The 16041-nt window shown below is 37.7% G+C and overlaps 1 protein-coding gene across 9 annotated transcripts in view; it reads left to right on the top strand.

Annotated features, from left to right (window-relative positions):
- The window catches only part of NRXN3 (neurexin 3), a gene marked incomplete at both ends in the record, with an annotated part of 894988 nt that overhangs the window by 767326 nt on the left and 111621 nt on the right, over window positions 1-16041 (top strand). The window lies entirely within an intron of this gene.

Raw genomic sequence — 16041 nt, 5'->3', positions numbered from 1 at the left:
CAGGTCAAAGTGATAGTGGTTGAGATTCTCCTCCCTATCTAAAATGTGAAAGGCATCAACCTTACCTTGCTAAAAAGTATTTCTTCATTTGCTAGGCGGAAAGATCTTAGGTAGCTTGATTTATGCCACTCACTTTAAGCAAGATAGGGAAGAAAACTGGCTGAGTGCTTACTTGCTTTTTCCAATAATTTTTCTAGCTAACTGAAGGAATACTGAAGGATGCTAGCAGCAGGATGCCTCTCAATTATCTAACAAGGTTCTTTGTTTCTGGGGAGGTCCCTGCTGACTGGAATCCAGCCACTGCTATTCCAGGCTATAAGAAGGGTGTCAGAAAAGATACAGGGAGCTACAGACCTGTTAACCTAAACTCAGCTCCTGGAAACATTATGAAGATTATACTCTGTGCTATTGAAAGGCATTTAAAGAATAATGCAGTCATTAAGCACACTGAACGTGGGTTCACTAGGGGAATGTTCCATGTAACTAATTTTATGTCTTTGTATTGTAAGGTCATCTGCCTCATGGATGAAGGGAAGGCAGTGGATGTAGTTTTCCCTGGATTTTGGTAATGCTTTTGATACCATCCCTCACAGCACCATTGCAGACAAGTTGCCCAGCTGTGGGATGAGCTGTGCACAGTGCACTGGGTCAGGAACTGGCTGAACTGCAGAGCTCAGAGGACTGTGCTGGATGGGGTTACATCTGCCTGGGAGCTGGTCACCAGAGCTGCTCCTCAGGGTTCAGCTCTAGGGACAGCTCTGTTCTATATATTCATTCTTCTGTGGTAAGGTCACCTATCTCATGGATGAAGGGAAGATAGTGGATGTAGGAAGTTTGCTAGTGAGACTAAACTGGCAGGTGCTGTTGACCCCCTCAGGGGACAAGAAGCCAAGAAGGGGACAAGAAGGGGATTCTAGACAGAAGAGAGCATTGGAAAATTATTAATGGGATAAAATTAAGCAAGAACAAATGATGGATTCTGCACCTGGAGCAGAATAACAGCAGGCATTATTAGGAATTAGGAGAGGAGTGGCTGGAGGTCAGCCCTGAAGAAAGGTTCACAGTATATCTTAGGAAACATTACTTTACTGACAGACTGGTCAAACAGAACCATTTTTCTAGAGAGATTGTCAGCAGGCCTCATGCCCATAAGTGTTTAAGAGGCATTTGGGCACTGCCCTTAAGAACATGCTTTGACTTTTGGCCAGCCCTGATTGAGCTAGATAATTGTTGTAGCTGCTTTACAAATATTCTAGTCTAGTCTAAACTACATGCTCACAAAGAAATAGAGAATGTCATGCAGAGGTTATAGTTCTGTGTTTAAGTGAAAGGTGATGCAACAAAGGCTATAGAAAGAATCTCATGACTGTCAGTTTTTCTCAATTTTTTTCACTTTGTGGTCTCTCATCTTTGAGAAAATTTCAGAATTTTGAGACATGTTTTGGGACACCTGGAATTATATACTGCATCTCTAAAACAGAGAAAAAATAGATGTATTTTTAATTTCATCTGTTTTAACTGTAGAGAATTAATTGTGGTGGTGGAAAGTACTTGAAGTATTTGTTTTTGTCTTGATAAGATTAAAGCTTGGTTCCATCTTATTCTTCCTTTAGGAAAAGTATTCTATGATTAAAAGTATCAGAATAATTGGAATCTGGCATTTTTAAAATTTCTGTTACCCATCTGATACTTTTGCAAAGTGCTGAGTATTTCTCAGTGAGATGATGTTAACCCTTCCCTGTTTACATGCTTGTTTGATTGATTGTACCAAATTGGAATACTGGTTGCAGCCTAATAAGATTTAAAATATCTAGATCCTATTTTTTTTTTCATAAATACCCACCCAAATCTATTGTAGACACTTTAAAAATTGAGTCATGGAGTAGGAGAACTTAAGCCAGCATCAGAGATTTTACAGGAATTGTAAGGTAGGAAAAATGAAGCATGAGGCTGTTTTGGCAAGAGCAAACTGAATACTGACTGAATACTGCTAATGTGAAATGGAAACACCATTTTATAAAAGAGGAACCTCCAGTTGGTTTAAGTAGTAAGTGTTGCATGGATGGCACCCCACAAGTCATGATGGGTACTATTGTAAATTTCTGTGAAAAACAAAAAAGCAGATTTCATTTCCAGAGATGCGGATATCCACAGATCCAGCTATCTTTAAATGCAGTGTTGGTTCTCAGTATCTCTAAAAATGGTTCTACCCATCTCTGCAAATAAAATTCCATGAGTTTTACACATCTGTGGCTATTGAACGAGAATTCAGTCTGCTTTAAAACCGGTCATTTATTGTCCTACTCAAGCCATTTATTACCTTTCTCTTGTTATTTTCAGTCTCCTTCCACAACTGGCATGATCTTTTTGTTCAATGAGGTCCATTTCCCACCTCATCCCTCTACTGAAAGGTCTCGTCTCTTCTCTTCTCTTCTCTTCTCTTCTCTTCTCTTCTCTTCTCTTCTCTTCTCTTCTCTTCTCTTCTCTTCTCTTCTCTTCTCTTCTCTTCTCTTCTCTTCTCTTCTCTTCTCTTCTCTTCTCTTCTCTTCTCTTCTCTTTCTCTTCTCTTTCTCTTCTCTTTCTCTTCCTTCTCTTCTCTTCTCTTCTCTTCTCTTCTCTTCTCTTCTCTTCTCTTCTCTTCTCTTCTCTTCTCTTCTCTTCTCTTCTCTTCTCTTCTCTTCGGCTTTATTTAGTTTTTATCGACAACATTTTCTTTCTCTCCCTCTGTGATTTCCCAGCTGTGAGATAAATAGCCTTGTATCTTACAAGCTAAATACAATTACTGCTATCAAAACTGGAGTCTTTCTCTCCCTGTAAATGTCTCTTGGAAGCTGATAAGCTGTTCAAAGCAAACTGCAGGCTTCTGCCTAATCCTGAGATTAAACATAACCACCCAGAAGACAGCAAGAGATAATTGAGGAGGGGGGGGTTGGGGAAGACAGGCAGGAAAGGGAGAGAGGAGGAGAAAATGAGATCCTCTCCTGAGATATTAAGAGGACATACAGAAGGCTCAAGGTTATTTGTAAAGGAATTACACAAAACACACAAGAGCTTGTTATGATGAGGAATTTCCTCAGATAATGCAGCAGTTGCTGTAGTTGTTAAAGACAAAATTTAGCAAGGATTTGTTGTAAAGCGTACAGGGCAGCTCCCACTCATGATTGCTGATTTTTATATATTATCCTCATCTTGTCCTGGAAACAGAAGTTCTCACAAGATTGTATCCAGATTCTTTGTGAATGCTAGAGTTCATCTCACTGGCTTTATTGCTGAACATGAGGAGACAGTAGATTTCCCAAGACCGAAGCAGGGGACTGAGCTGACTTCTCTCTGCTCTGTTTTGGTACCTGCTGACCAACCTAGAAAATAAGAGTGCCTTAATTGTGGAGAAATTGTGTGTGATACCTGTATTAGTCTTCACTTATATAGGCAGAATTAAGGTTAATAGGTTTTATGAGTCAGCCCAATACACTTGAAAAAATCAGCCTCATTTCAGGATATATAAGTTCTTCATGGTAGGCTTTTTTTAAATCAGTGGCATTACAGTTTTCTCCTTCTGTAATTTTTTTTGTCTTCTGTTTCTGAAAGCTTTTCTGTTTTTAACTGCTATCAATGGGATATTACTTTTTCCAACTTTGCTTTATTTAATTTATAATGCATTAGACAAGAAAAAGAAGGTAAGTTTAGATGGTCTAATACTAGCATCACTGGGGAAATTAGGAAAAGACTACGTATCCTTTCTTCAGCTGACATGTGCACTGATATTGTAAATAATATACAATGTTGTGATTATTAGTTCTTGTGAGCTCAATGATGCAAAGTCTAGTGCTGATTGTGAAATTAACAAGGAAAACTCAAAAGTAGAACTAATGGAGGTTTCTGAGTCATTGCAACAAGTTCTTTCTAAGTTTGTTCTTCTCCCTGCACAGAACCTCTACATGGCTTGTATTGCACCACTTCAGTGATTTACAAATGTTCAGTAATGGAGCCTTAAAGGAAATTTCTAGTTCTCTGTGCTGGGTCCTCCTCCCCCAAATTCATTCTGTGTCTTGCAGAATGACTTTGACTTGTCATTTCCTCTTTTTTCCACTCTTCAACTCCCCACAAAAACTTTGGCTTCTGCCTTCTTGTGTCCCTGTAGCAATCATTTCCTTCCCTCACACTGGAGGCTGTTATGATCTCCTTTTCACTTCTGAAACCAAGGTAATAGTAAGAAGTTTGGCTGAACCCAGTTGTCTTCATGGATCTTGTGCTGGATGACTTGGAATCATTAATAAGCTGTGTTGCTTGATCTTCATGCTGGAGGGATTTTTTTCTTGGTGCTACCAGATACCACTGTGGTCTTAATATTTTCCTATCCAAATGTCCGTCTGAGTGGGCAATGAGTAAAGAACAAAAGAACTGGTTTTTGATTAGCCCTGTAGGCTGAATGCAATCACCAGGGTTCTTGTCACATACTTTCTTGTGGATTTTGACTTTTCATATTGTACTCATTTTGTGGGACTTAAATGAGCTCTCAGATGCTTCCTATCAGCATGAATTGGAGACAGCATATAAAGTGCCTTTGATAGATTTACTGCACTTCATAATGAACCTAAAACATATAAAGAGACAGGGTTAATAAAACAGAATTGGAGAAGCACATTTTGAAGGCAATACTGCAACATATGTTGAAAGATCTGCCAAGAGGGATGATTAAAGCATGACAAGTTGATGAAATCAAGAGTTTATTGTAGCTTGTCACTGCAGGGCCATAGCATCTATAATATATTTATAGGGTTGGAAAACTGATAAATATGGCTACCTGATATGAACACTAAGTTTTGTTCCCCTGTATCCAATTACATATAAAACTACATATATGAAGTCATGAACAAACAAACATACTTTGAAATTTGTGCAAAAAACCTCATATGTTACTGCATGTGTTTCCATACGAGATGATGGGATAGGATCTGACATGATATAAAAGTTACATAAATGTTGCCACTGTGCTTAACTGCCATGTACTTTGTGTTTTGCTTTTCCACAGAAAAAATGGAGCTGTGGTTTATTTCTGATTTGCTCCATCCTCAAAGAGTTTCATGAAATTGTTGTAAGGATTTTCTGTCTTCCAAATTCTGTTTTTGAGGACAGAAGAGAAAGATGGAAGACAGACAAACAAACAAAAAGGTGGCAGCTTCCAGTATCCATTGCTCCTGTTTTGTTTCTTAAAACTGATCTGAACTCTTGCAACACTCTGCATTCAGTCTGAGTGAGCTGTAGTTTTAACTTCGCTAAGTACCTCAAGACCATGTGAGTGGCAGCCTGTCAAGCACTGGAATTTGTCAGCTTGGCATCAAGAAAGAGGGAAATGCATGGGTCTTTATGAAGACATGTAAGGTAATGAAGCAGAACAAGCAGCACAACGTGATTTAACAGCAATAGGGTTGAAAGAAGGAGTTTACTTAAGGAAGGAAGTAAACACAGAAAAGTATCTTCATGCAAGTTGCCATGACCATAATTCTCACCCAAGATCCCACTGATAGTCCTTGAGGGAGAGGGGAGAGGAATAAGAAGGATTCTTCTATAGCAGTTTTTATTTCTGCTACATAACAATCGCATAAGAAGTTCTTCTAACATGCAAATGCATGCCACAGAGGCAATACTAGTTTTAATTTAGCCAAAATATTTATCTTGTTTATAGCCTATGAAAAGAAAATATTAACAGAAAGTGCTGGCAGTTTGAGTAAAATTTATTTTTGGTGCTGTCCAAAGAAACAGAGATCTGTTTTATATGTATTGTATATTCAGCAGTTAGGTGAATTAGTGTAGCAACATTCTTACATCTTCCTGAATCAGACTAGATGTCCAGGATGTCAAATCTACAGACGCATACCAAATACTTTAGAAGAAAATTTGCTGTAATGGTCAAAATGACACTTCTTTCCAATGGTCCTGGATTTGGGATTCTCTTCTATCTTCCCAGAGCCTGATTGTTCATCTAATCAAGCTTATTGAGTCTGAGACCTGTCAAGTGTCTGATGCTCCAGAGAATTACAGTTACCCACCATGGCAACAACAAAAATATGCCCCAAAAGATGTCCTTCTAAAAAAAATTGCCCTACTTCTGCATTTAGTTTGTAATCTGAAATATGAAGTCAAATAAGCTGTATGTGTTTGTATCATATCTACAGTAATTACATTTGTATTTCTCAGTTGGAAAGCAAATCTTTCCTTGCTTTCCCCTCATTAATTTATTCAGGAAGACATGATTGTGTGGAAATACTCCCACTTCTTCTACAGCTGGAGAAATTACTCTGCTGCATTGTGACCCCATTGCTCAGCCAAATTTAAACCATAACAAACCAAAACCTAGGTAGTTTAGTGGCATCTCTAATTTTCCTCTATTTCTCTGATTCTTTTTCCATTGATGGTATTGATTCTCAAATCTCACTTCTACCCTCTTAGCTTAGTTCTGTTGACTAGGGCTCTTTGTAAGATAAATTCTTGCAACACAGAGTGAATGCCTAGGAAAAATTGTATTAACCTTTGACAATGGTAGTAGAGCATAAACTGAAACTCGTGAAGACATGAGCTTTATGATTTCCCAGTCCTAGATTTGCTCTATATCAAAATGATCACTTAAAATATTCCAAGATACAGTATCCATAGGACTGTGATGCATCTTTCTGCCTGATTGTTCTCACCTGGTATCTGATTTAGGAACCCTGGAATATCCCTAAGTATTGGCATTGCATTCATATACTTACCACAGGTCTTTGAGTCCCAGTTCCTGAGGTACAATGGAGCAAAACAGATACAATCCATGGGGTTTTTTTCCCTGTATTTCTTTGACATCCAGCCATTTTCCATGAATAGTAATTACATGCTAAGAGATATATTGGTCTTCCCAACAATTCCATGCCAAAGTATACAGCTGTTCACACAGGCATGTGTATCCTGACTGTATGCTCAGATATTTTGAGCTGTTGTTATCTGTTTGTGTTCATTGCTTCGTGATTGTATGAGGTCCAGGTACCAAGCATAAACATTATCAACAATGGTTTCTTGGTAAATTTATCCTTTGCTGGCATAAGATTAATTAGAACCATAGAAGGACTTGGGTTGGAAGGGATCATCTAGTTCCAAACTCCCTGCCATGGGTGGGGACACCTTCTACTAGAACACATTGCTCAGAGCCCCATCCAACCAATGGCTTGATGTACTTGATGTACATCAAATGTAGCTGTATAATGTAGTGCAGAGAAGGATGGAGAAATATTTCTCAGATGGAGACCTAGGCTAAATACAATCCTGCTGCACAGCACAGCGCAGGGAGTTCCCAGACATTAATATATTTACGTTTCTCTCCTGGGTTAGTTCTATTTCAGTTCTCCTGATCAAACAGAGTTTTTATGTTTTATTTCTTCTCTATCTCCCTTTCTCTCCTTAACTCTCCTTCTGTCCCTGTCTCTCTCTCTCATAAACACACATGTGTGCACAGTAAGAATGAGCAAACAAACATCTGTCCTGAGGGATCACAGGCTTGAACAACTTTGTGCTTTTCTGATCACATCGCCTGCAGAAAAAACAGTGCCAGCTGTAATCCCAGGTTGACGTGCTGACATGCAGTGACAGAAGGGGTTTATGCATCCACATCAGCCTTTTCCCTGCTCGCTAAAGGCACTGCAAAGCATGAAGTCATTAAAATCCAACGCTACAATCTGAAGCTGAGCAACTGTGTGAAAGGATAGTCAGAAATTAAAGGGGCCAGTCATGGAACTAGGAGTCAGAAGTTCATGAATCCCAGCCTTGTGTTTAGAGACGCCTTTCTCTGTGATCTTGGGTAATGCTTTTACCACTCTGCAGCTCAGTTTTTCCCATCAGTAAACTGAGGATAAAGCTCCAATTTACCTTAACTTTGGTGACTTAAATAGAAAATATTCTACAATTCACTGAACAGGGAAGTCTTTCTAGGTCATTTGCATCTTTGCTACTTACTGAGTACCTGGTGCTCTTGGTCATGGCATAACTTTGTGAATAGCATCTGTCTTTGAGAAGACTCATTAGGTTGCTACAGAATCCTAGAATTCTCTTTTCCTTTTTCTAAACTGATGCAAACAGATGAATTGATTTTGTGATTTGTAGCAATTAGAAATGGAAAAGGCCTGTTTGCTCTCATTTGTTCCATTCTGTAATAAACTGATATCCCCCACCACTTTTTCAAGGAAAACTTTAAATAATTCAAGAATTTCCCTGAGGATACTGTAGCACTGTCTATTTTGCAGTCTTGATAGGAAGTGGTTCTTAATAAATTTATTCTTTCATCAGTTTCTTACATGCTTCCCTGGCACTCGTTCTAGAGAACTTGCCACTTCCATAGAGTTTTTGCCATTTGGTTATTTGTAACTGGTTATTTGTCCTCATCAGTGACGTTTGGCTGAGGGCCTTACAGGCATTACTCTTATTATTGCTACTGACTGAGCAACTTGCCTCCAGTAGCACTGTATTTATGGGAAAGGACTGCACATGCTCTCTCTGTTTGTACATTTAACTCCCCATATTATCTGCCTAATAATATGTGCACAGGGAAATGAGATTCAGAAACATCCGAAGATTTCTAATGGAGCCAATCCAGCTACCAGCACCAAGGCAGAGACTTCAGATCTGCTGGAACTGAGCTGCTCTTGTTTGCAGGGTTGTGGTAGCCAGCCACTGACCCTTCAAGAAGCAGGTGTAAAGCCACAAGTTTTCTTACCTTAGATCTTGCACCCTCCAAAGGCAACTGAGTGGTATTCAGTCTCACATTGCTCCTGGAAGCAAAGTAGCTACACACTCATGTAGCTCCAATGCCTAACCCCAAATATGTAAATTAGATTAGTGTTTCTATGTCCTGACTTTGCCTAATGCACAAAACAGATAAACAACCTCTAGATAAATGAGAGTTAATAAAATTTTAAATTGTCAATACAAATAAAGTGCTTCTGGTATTTAATTATTGCTGCTTGTTCCCACTGGGCAACTTAAATCACATCCTGACCTTTCACAAGGGAATCAAAGAAGTGGGATGTGGGGATAATAGCAGTGTATTTTATTCCAGTCTCTGATTTCTTCCTGCAAAATGATTTTTTTTTCCCTTGCTTAAAATGGAAAGATCAATATGTAGTTTCAGTTTTTCTTTAATAGACACTTCAGCCTTGGCTGCCTGACATGGGGCTCAATTTGGGTCTGGTCAGTGAAAAAACACAGTAATTTACACATTCCTTACAAAAGATTTCTAACATCTAGTAATGTAGGCACCCAAATTGTTTCATATTTTTACAGAGTTTGAACTGGTAACTGCTTTCTCTGCACTGTACACTAGTTCAGTTTTCCAGCATAGCTCAAATGAGAACTAAAGCAGACTGCTTTTATTTCATGCCCATGGCCTCCACTTCCACAGGGCTGAAGCGATTCAGCATAATGTGCATATATAAAATAGGACTTGAGTCACATTTCTGACAATATTTTTTTTATTCTGGATGCTTGAAAAGGTTTGATTAACCTTCTTCCACCTTTGTTAGTCTGGGTTTTCTTTTGTTTTGCTCTTATTGTGCTTCTGTGTTAGATTATCGAGGGTAAGGCACTTATTTTCTCAGTCATCCAAAACAGGATTGAAAGACTAATCTAAGGGAGGTTGAAATGTTACTGATCTTGTCCTGGGGCACAGCCTCGAATTAGATTACTTCTTCAAGTCTTTCTTAGTCTTATTAGTGTCACTGTGGTCCACATTAGCTATACCTCCTGCACAGACATGTAAACTCCTATCTCTTAGTTTGCTTCTGAATTTCCCAGTGATTTTGGCCTGAATGGTGCTTTACTTTAAATTAGAACCCTAAGTTTTTTAGCCCAAAAAAGATCAGATAAAATAGGGAGTGGTGGCATTGTAAAGATTTTGGTCGAGGTACTAAAGACTTAGAAACAGCTCCAGCTGCCTGAATAATTTTTACTGTTGGAGTCTTGCTTGCTAATTCTCTCTCATATTTTTAGTACTTACATTACCAAGACCTGGTTGTCTCTTGTCATGAGGGCAGTGAGCTGAGGAGGGTTGCAGTGTGAAGGTCAGCTTTTAACTCCAGCCCATAGTGAGATGAACAGAATAAAAGGTGTTGCTCCCAGCAAACAATGTGATCAGAAGGAATTGAAGATAAAGTCAGGGGCATCCAGGACTAAGGGGAAAATGAGGACAAGAAATAAAATTATAATTCAGTAGCAAAAGATACAACTTTATTGAACAGTGAAGGCAGGGGAAGAATATAATATCTAAGAACTGAAGCAAAGCTAAACAATGTTAAGACTTGTCTTTTTTTCAATTCACTAAAATGAAATGAAATCCCAAATTTTAATTAATTTTCTATAGCTCTCCTTTTATACAAGGCAAAACTGAAGCTTTACAAGAATTTTTAGAGGGACAGCTTGTGATAGTTAGAAAGATTCCAGATCATCTGCCTTATAATTATTTTGTTTAGCATGGCAATCCTGTCTCATTTTTCTATAAGCCACATCTGTGGTTTCTGGTTTGGACATTTTTCAAGTGTTTTCTAAACCCACTGTAAGTAGAGATTTTTTTGCATGTTTGGATTTTAGTGCAACCATTCCCTAGGTTATATAACATAAACCACAATATGGTCTTACAGTAACAGAACAAAATAAACAGACCTGATGCTAAAACTTGATTGTAAGTGTTGTTATTCCTTTCTGAAGTATGTAGGAAGGTCTAGTCTTAAAAATAGATTCCAATCCTTTACTGATAGACTTGTGTCAGTTATCTAATTGCATACAAGCTATGAACAAATAGTGGTTGTACTTTGTAGTATTTTCAACAAAATATGTACTTAAGGAAATGTGAAAATGGGGCAGTTCAGTATCTTGTAAGTTCTTAAGTGCAGCTGCCTGAAAACAGAAGTGGTTAAAGAGGCTCAGTCTGTGCCAATCACAAGCACACTTGGGGAACTCTTGTGCCCTTTATCAGAGGGGAAACGGCAGCTTCTCCATGATGCATGCAAGTCTCCTTCTCCAGGGCACACAGCATCAGCCCTAGGAGAGTTTTGGCACTGAAATGAACTGAATCAGTTTATGTTAGTAGAACATTTACCCATCAAACATACACTTTTCATGCTGTAGCAGACTGCTTCTCTCCCATGATGATGTCAATTAAGTGTGTGTAAATCTTAGTGAGATTGTGGGCATCCATAAAAAATCAAAGGGAGCTGGCATTACAGGCTGCTGGGTGAATTGAGCTACCAAACACTAAGTGTTAACAAGCCACTTTCCTACTGATATTCCATCTACAATAAGGGGAAAATGGTAGAAACATTTTAAAGCTTGAACACTGATCTCAAGATGTTTCTTTCACTTAATAACTGCTCATTAGATAAAATGTCTCATTCTTTTTAGAGACCTAGAAGCAATGAGGAAAATTCTGCTTCATAAAACAGCCTTTGACAGTCATTTAGATCAGATGAGTGTTTTCTTATGGCATTCTTTTCAGCATCTTCACAGATTTGACAACACATCAGGATGGATTAATATTCCACCTAAAAGCAAGTACTTTCTTTCTGCCCAGTGTAATTTGCTGGAACCTTTCTGTTTTTCACACCTAAGAGGTAGAAAATCATTATGGTTGGTCTAGGCCAAGAAGTAAGATTTTACAGAGCTTCAATTGTTCTTGTACTTTCTTTGGCTTAACATTCCATTTTGGTTTAGAAATAAGCTTAATGCAATAAAGGTTACTTATTTTCTTAAAGGAACCATCAGCAGAAAAGAATAACATCTTCCAGCACTGAAGGGTTTTGGATGAAAATTCTGCTTTGCCCATGAGCAAATTTAAACTGTGTCCCTTGGACTCTTGCACTGCATAAAAAGTATTTCCTGCTGGAACTGCTAGTAGTGATTGGCACAAGCAAATGATTTTGATTTTTTTTTCCCATTATAGTTTGGTCTAAATTGAAGATTATTGAAAGCTGAAGTTCAAAGTGAATCTGATCTATTTCTCAGTATAGTCTGTAGAGCAGGGATACCAAGGGCTTCAGAAAAAAGATGCCATGCCAGCAACCAATCATATTTAACCAGTAGGCTCTTATTTTTATGACTGGATTCCACATTTCCTTTGGAAAAAGAGGCACAGTCCAAGAAAACACAAAAAAACATAGAGCACTTCTGCCATATTCCTTTCCAAAATTTTTGGTTCTTAGCAATTTGGTCCATGGTATTTGAAATATTTAGAATATTCAGATTAACCAAGATTCAAGAATCTAGAAGATTTCAAGATGTTACCATTAAAATCCTTGAGGTCATAAAAGTCTGATTGCTTATCAGTTTGTTGAAAAACTTTAGACATGCAGCAGAATTTCTATTAATTGTGCATATAAGTCCTAAATGGGACAAAACACTTCTTTTATTCTCAGTCTTCACAGTTAGCTTTATAATTTTTACATGAAAAAGGAATAAAAATACCCTAAATAATGTGTTTATGAGGCACAGTTCTTTAGAAGAAGCTAAGTTGTTAAGCAGATCTAAGTCACATTGATATACAGGAATTTATTATGTGGATGATGGAAAAAAGAGGAAACTTATTTAAAATGGGCCTTTCCTATTGGTACTTGAATCACTTAAGCAGCTAGAATCTATGGCAGGAAAATATTTACTAAATCACAAGTAGCAAAACCAATCAACACAATTTTACTGTAAATTCTGCGACCTTTGAGACCCACATTGATTCTGAATGCAGAAGAATTATGTGATTAGGAGTATTTTCTGAAAATTTAAATCACTCTCTCCTGTGTATTCTGTTCTGAAAAACAGCCTGGAATCAAATCTGGACTCAAAAGGAAAAAAAGAGAGAATCTCTATAATTTATGTGAAAGGGTTGTTTAAATGTGTGTCTCATTCAACTAAAAAAAGAAATTGCATTGAGGTCACAAAAGGATTGTTAAAATTTCTGCATGAAGATAGATGAGCAACACCTTTAATCACATCATGCCTCAGCTGTCAGAGGTTCAATAAGCTTTCTTCGTGCCAAACTTATGTTACTTCGTGTTGCAAACCATGATATTTCCTTTTTGAGCTCTCATATCAAATGTTGTGTTTATTTTTTAAAGCACAACTCCAAGTCAGTATTAATTTAATAATTGTGTGGTTCTATTGGTTATATTTAATGGCTATTCTAAGTACTTAAGAATGAAAAGGTTGTTCTTTAGCTCACTGTTGTAATTGGATATATGAGTGAACACATTCTCATGCACATGTTTTTAAAAATCATTCTTACTTATGTCTGAAATAAAATTTTAAAACAAACCAAAAAAGAATAGATCCAGATACTAATGTTGCAATATAAACCTACTTGAATTTTCTAATGCCCTTCAATTTTTCATCACTTTTAAAGGTATGATTTTTATATGTATTTTAATCTCATTGAATATATCTGCATAATAATAAAATAATAAAATTAAATTAAACCTGATTAAAAAAAAAAAGTTTTAAAGATGTGGTGGGGAATAGTTGTCCTTTCCGGCTTTCTTGAAGGTCTAGAGCTATAAGAAACCCATTTTTCATCGTCATGTCTTTTTTGATTGTCCCACTTGCTTTTTTTACCTCAGTCTTGTTGGCCTGTTCTTGTCAGACACCCTGTTTCTGAGGAATTTCAATTCGCCACGTTTTTTTCTTTTCTACAGTCAGCCTTTCACACAGAGGAAGAAGCAGTCCATGCCAGCCCCTGGCTGACTCTAGTGTTCTTCTGAACTGTCTTCATTCTGAAAAAGATCTCATTGCCAGCAGTAAAAGGTTACTTTTGTTCATACCAATATGGATGAGGACAGTGGAATTTCTTGTTGCTTGTAAATAGTGTTAGAGAATTTCTTTGGGGCTATAGAAAATGTGCCTTCCCATCAACATTATATATCCATGCACTCATGTAACCAGTAGTCCTAGCTCAAAATGTACTCAAAGTGGGGAATAACCCCCATTTCTATCAAAACTGTGTCTGTCACTATCACGTGCAATATAGATGCAGTAGCAGCTTCTTTGTAAGTGTTCAAGTCAGAGTTGAGAGAGAAATTTAGGTCCTTAAGAGCCATTGAAATGCCTCCTGAGAATTTTCCAGGAGCTAGGACTCTTTCCCTACATGCAAAAAACAAAACCAAAAAAAAATTATATATAGGCACCGTGCACCTAAACAAAAAAATATCCTAAAAGAGATGCAGAATTGTATGATTGCATTTCTGCGATTTTATCTGTTTTGGTGGGCATGGATTAGTGCATTGACAAATGCCTAAGCTGAATGTCTTGCTAACTGATCGTAAAAAATAATTTTTTTTTGTAGTGAGTTGACTTAATTTTGCTTCTGTTCTCCCCAAACCAATGGGTCTGCTCCCGTGTCCTGTAAGCTGCCCCTAGGCTTAAATGAATGGCAGATTTTGCAGGAAAAGAATTTGCTGTCCTTTCAGTTTCTTGTTTCCTTCTTACTAATAAACAGATCAAATATCACTGTTTTGTTAATATTACTGTCTCTTTAGCTTTAGGTAGAGTTTTTTCCTTTGTTTTTGTCATTTATATTAACTCAGCTCCTCTTTATCAGTTTTTTCTTGGTTCCTGGATTGAACATGGTTCAAATTTTCTGTTTAGGAATATGTATTCATAGAAGTATAGAACTGACTTTTTGGTGGTGCTGATGTGAGTTATGAGAGCTGGGAATTTACTTAAATGTAACTTCATGTCTGTGAGTGACTCCAAGTCACCACAGTGCATTTTTAAATATGATTTGACAGATGACTGAGAGAGTATTTTCAATTTTATCTTTTCCTTTTAGTTTATCTGAGTAACCAAGTGTATATGGCAGGCATCTGAGGTGCAACAGAGAAAGTGGAGCAATAATGTGTGTTAGCTGGTGCTTAATTAGATATTTCTGCAATGGGGAATAGCAGTTTCCCACAATTAATATATCATATGGAAGGTAAAAAGTCATTTGATTTTTCAGGAAGGTAGCAAGTAATTGGGCCAGTAAAGATGTTCTTAATGCTTTTGCTTCTTTTTTACCTTGTACCCCAAATAAGCAGCAAGGCTCCTAAATGTTCATCATCATATGTAGAGATACTAACCCAAATGTGAATGGCTGCTTTCCTTACAGCTGACCTTGCAGTACTATAGATGATGATTTTTACAAATTCTCCTTAAGATTAGCTCACATGAATCCTTGTGGGACTGTATCTGGTGTGTTGCTGTAGTGCTTCTCACGTGCTGCAGAAAGCCAGCTGTTCCAAGGTGCTGCTGGAGGGCCCAGCTGTGGTCAGCAGGAGCCTCACACAGACTGGCAGCATTTCTGACCAACAGCCATGCAGTGAGGATGATCAAACACATGAGATTCACCAGTCATATTCCCTGCAGCATGACACTGTCTGCTCTTGACTGGCTGGACTTAGATTATTTAGTTTTTAATTATGCTTTTTTTCCTTTGGTGTCTCTTTACATTGAAAAAAGATTGCAGCATCTGCTTCAGAAAGTCAAATAAATATGAAGCCCCATTAGGATATTTATATGTGTGACTTAAAAGGCAATACTGGAAATTGTGCAGAGCGGTTGCTGACTTCGACCACCATTTATTCAAAGCATACTGGAGCACAACTGATCTACTGAACTTCTGCTTAGAGTAGCATTACTTCAGTAAGTTGTGGACTTAATCCTTTTTCTACAATATTATAATGTACTTAAAAAAAAAGGACTTCTCTTATGCTTGTCTGAAGAGTTTTTGTAAAAATAATACTTGAAGCAAAAATTAGAATTAATCAGAAAATTCCTCTGGCTGAAGAAGATGAAAAAGCAGAATGGTGGCACTTGTTCAGTGTCTTTCCTAGCATCATCAAACTGAGCTGCTCCTTTCTACTAGAGGTTCCATCTGACCTGTACAATTTTCCAGTAGCTAGGGAATTTGGACAGAGGCTTTGTGTGAATCCTGTTCCTCTCTGTGCTTTGCAAGTAATAGGAGCTTTCCACCAAAGCACACTTTAATGGGTGAGTCTATAATCC

This window comes from Fringilla coelebs (assembly GCF_963513975.1).
Source record: "Fringilla coelebs genome assembly, chromosome: 6".
NCBI lineage: Eukaryota > Metazoa > Chordata > Aves > Passeriformes > Fringillidae > Fringilla > Fringilla coelebs.
Note: the sequence above shows the minus strand (reverse complement) of the source record. Positions and strands in the feature narration are given on the sequence as shown.